General features: G+C 24.0%; 1 long non-coding RNA gene across 1 annotated transcript; it reads right to left on the bottom strand.

The window, feature by feature from the left end:
- Positions 1-2,881: 2,881 nt before the first annotated feature.
- LOC112778309 (uncharacterized) lies at positions 2,882-4,009 on the bottom strand. The gene is made up of 2 exons (XR_003190558.3): positions 3,866-4,009; positions 2,882-3,232 (listed from the first exon to the last, which is right to left on the bottom strand). It is a non-coding gene; the product is annotated as an uncharacterized lncRNA (long non-coding RNA).
- Positions 4,010-4,442: the final 433 nt, after the last annotated feature.

The following is a 4,442-nucleotide window of genomic DNA, read 5'->3' as shown; positions in this document are numbered from 1 at the left end:
TGTAAGTGTAACTCCAAGAAATGAAGAGTTGTATATATAGGTGCAAATTTATGCCACTATTTTCATATAGAGCGAGAAAGAGAGAGAGATTATTTTTGTATAAAAAATTATATAAAATAATATTTTATATAAAAAATATTATATACATATAAAAAAATTAATCATTAAATTAATACTATATATTGTATATAAATGTATGTATTATTTAATTCATTTATAATGTATATTTTGTAATTTAATATGTATTTTATACGAATAGTTGATTTGGTGATTGTTCTTTTATACACATATATATATAATTGATTTTATATAATGTTATTTTTATCAATTTAACAGTTGAATTTTAATTATTTATTATATATATTTTTTATGGTAAGAGTACATTTCTGTTGTAGAACTACTATACATAAGTGGTAGAAATTCAAAGAGTCACTTCATTCTATGGTTAAACACTAATTTCATTATACATATTAACTAACCCCTCTTTCAGTTAATAATCCTCTGTTATTAACTTGTCATTAATTATTATATTCTCAAAAGTCAATATAGTTAAGTTTAATAGCATATAGCTAATAAAACTTGGTATTTTCAAAGGGTACATAAATGTTGGTATTCATGAAAAGTTAACGATGGTACCTATTGCTCTCGTTATAATATTTTAATATCAATGACAATGGCTAGCCAATACACTTTATCATTCATGCTATGATAATAATATTACATGAATATTATTCTTTCCTTAATATCTTCATTTTGAATAATTGGACTATGTAGTCACTTCAGGTTAAACATAAAAGAATAAAATATTATTTTATTTTAAACGTTTGAAATAAATATCAATATTATTTTTGTTAAAGATATAGTTATGCTTATGCCTCTCATTTATTAGTATTATTCCATTTTTATTATAGAACATGTTTCTCAATTTGGTCACTAACACTAAAATGATAAGGATTTTAAACTATCGCTAAATATATTGTGACGGTTTAAAATAATCATTAAATATAAAAAATATAACGACAATGAAAAATGACATTTTTAAACCGTCGCTAAATATATTGTGACGGATTAAATTAATCACTAAATATAAGAAAAAATGTCATAAGAATTAATAATTTAATGATCGGTCTCGTTACGTTACCAATAGCATTTCTGCCAACTTTTATTTATAACTGTGTTTAATAGAAGTGTCTTTGTGGATGTGTCTAATAAAAATGTCTTTTTTATAGCTGTGTTTAATAGAAGTATCTTTATAGATATATTTTCTGAATGTGTCTCTTTATATATGTGTTTAAAATATAATAATTAATTATTGTTGGCAATAAGTTGACAGATAGTATGTTGATACCCTATACTTTTCCTTTAATGATAGTTTCATATCGTCGTTAAATATAAAATAAAAAATATCCTACCAAATGTTACAAATTAGTTCCGATTTTTTACTTCCAAAATCTTCACAAACAATTTAGCGACACTCTTTATCAACAGTAGTCTAAAACTATCACCATATCGCCTAGCGATGCGCAAATTGGTGATGCTTTTTTAGTTTCTCGAAAAAAAATTTAACTATCGATAAACAGAAAAAAAATATCACAAAAATGCTGTTTTTTTATAGTGACCTATACTAAAATTTGAAATTTTTTAATAATAATAATAATAATAATATTTATTTACTTCTATTATGTTATTAATTTTTCCCACTATATTAAATTATCATAAAAATTATTTTATTATAATGTTATATATACTTTACTTCTTCTATTAATTTTTTTTAAATCCGTCACGGAGTAAATTTAAGCCATTCTATATATTATGTGGTACGAAATGATATTTAATTTCCGTTACTTCAATTTCAAATAAATAACAATTCAAAATTACAATTCTCTCTCAATAGTTAATATACGGCAGAATGTTTTTCTAAATTCATCTTACTTTTTGTTTAGAATGAAATTTTTATTATGCAAAATTAAATTTAGTATTTATGATGGATATATAATATTTGTGTAGATATCTAATCTTCAATTTCTCCGTTTTTTACTTTTAAACTGTAAATGCGCTTCTTTTAATTGAATTTAGCTAACATATATATTTTTTTAATATATAATAAATATATTGAGAACTAATATATATTATTAAATAAAAATTTAAATTTTTTATATATATAATAAATATGTTGAAAACTTAAATTTTATGTATATAATTTCTAATTTTTTAATTTATAACTTTAATATATACTCTAAAAAAGTGTATTAGTAGCTAAACGCTTATTAATTAACACTGAAAAAAATAATAGCATATATAAGATAAATAAAAGAAAAAAAAGGTTTATATAAAATTTAAACAAATTCAAAAAGAAGCTTTTATTTGAAAAAAAGTATAGAGATATAACTATTTATGTTGTCTCTTCCTATCAACTTAATTAAACTTTTAAAATGAGTAGTTTTAGACAATAGTATTTATCATTTTTTTGTCTTAATTGAATTCTAAAGGTCATCTAACATGGCCAACTTCATATATATATATTGAATAATTTAATTAATCTCATTTGACTATAATAAACATCCTGAATTCTAAATTTGTCTTTCTATTAAGAATCGATTTGCAACTTGTTATTGTGTTTGTCAGCATGTTAGGTGGCTGCAATCGGATTTCTATATAGAAGTTGTGAGGAGGACAACAATCTCAGTAACATGCAAGAATTAATTTGTGTCACAAATCAAAATTTGATCCGAATTAGATTAATTAAAATTTTGGGAGTCATTTTAAAATGCGATAATGTTATAATAACAAAAAAAAAATTGTCATAATTTATCTTATTTAACATTCATTAATTATTATAACAATTAATAAATACTAAGTATAATACAAGAAGTTCTGACTGTTTTTCATTAATAATTTTTTGTTACTAAATATTTCCATTAAAATGCAATACAAACTTTATTGATTGATCATTTTAGGTTTTTATTCTTCAAAGCACGTACCCAAATATTTGGGACCCTAAATTATGGTTCTTAAGTTCTTATTACACAATAGAGGCCCAAGTATTAGCATTTGTAAATGCAAACACAATGGGGATGTACACAATATCCAAATGTTCCATGCCTTGGATGAAGTTGCTTACATATATTTTTACAAATATCAGAGTCAATATCAGCGTTCTCGCAAAAATAATTTGCCCAATGTTGCTTACATTTCTCACCTTCAGCCACTTGAATTGTCACCAATAAAAAAACTGTAAATAAATAAATAAAAAGTTTCATCATTTAGAATACAATATTAGGTTTTCCCAAAGAGATAATCATAAGAACAAAAATTTATATACAATAATAACCCAAAATAGGTTTTCTTTTTTCTTTTGTCAGTAGTCTCTGGATATTAAAAAATAATTAGTATAGAGATTCTTAATCATGATGAAAATTTTCGGACACATTTGTTAAGTAGTCTTGTGGTATCTTGTGTGTTTATTATCATAAAACTAATTATTTCAAAATTTAAGTTAATAAATAAATGTATATTTTAGAAACTCTTTTATTTGACTAAAACCTCGTCACTAAATAATTTTAGGTAGGGACAAGGAAAAATGGATTTACCGAAGGACCTACTTTTTTATGGTCACTGTCAGTGTAAATTAACATTACACATGTATCCAATCATATAACGTCGTATCATAAAAATTAATTACTATTTTTGTTGACCACATGAATAGTCATCTAAAAAGACGGATGTTATTATACGATTGTGCAAAATATTTTACACTGTCAATAATTCATTGCATCAAAATTAAACTCGTAACATAATAGTAAAAATAATAAGAATTAAGGATATTAAATATATATGAGATGGAAAGAAATAATGATATATAAACCTGAGGCAAGAAGCGTAATTGAAAAAAGGTTTGCTATGGTTATTAACTTAGCCATCTATTGAACACGATGACAATAACTCTTGATATAACTATATCTTTTCTATATGTGCAACTTTTTCAAGAGAAAGAGGATGTGTATATATATAGGTGGAAATTCATTTTTATGTAATAAAAAATATAGAGGGTGATGAGAATGAAGAAATAGGTGGAAATTCAATGTTAGAATAAAATAAAAATACTCATTTTAATTTTCCCTAGTTAAAAACATGTACATTATTTAAAAGAGGGGAGCACATAATAGAGATAAAAATTATATTTTGGAATTTATTTTTTGATGGTTATCAGTGGCTAAGAGAAGGGGAGTTGAATCTTAACCCCCTTTTTTTGTTTGATAGTACTTCCTGACCTTTGAAACCAATCTTGAAAACTTATTGTCTTTTTATCTCGTTACTAGCCACGAGACTTTTTCTTTTGTCTCGTCCCCAGCCACGAGACTTTTCTTTTTGTCTCGTCACTTGACACAAGATTTTTTTTTTGTTTTTGCTCCTGTGCAGTAGATACAGAAATGGAGTAGAGA

The sequence above is a fragment of the Arachis hypogaea genome, chromosome 19 (assembly GCF_003086295.3).
Source record: "Arachis hypogaea cultivar Tifrunner chromosome 19, arahy.Tifrunner.gnm2.J5K5, whole genome shotgun sequence".
Taxonomy (NCBI): Eukaryota; Viridiplantae; Streptophyta; class Magnoliopsida; order Fabales; family Fabaceae; genus Arachis; species Arachis hypogaea.
Note: the sequence above shows the minus strand (reverse complement) of the source record. Positions and strands in the feature narration are given on the sequence as shown.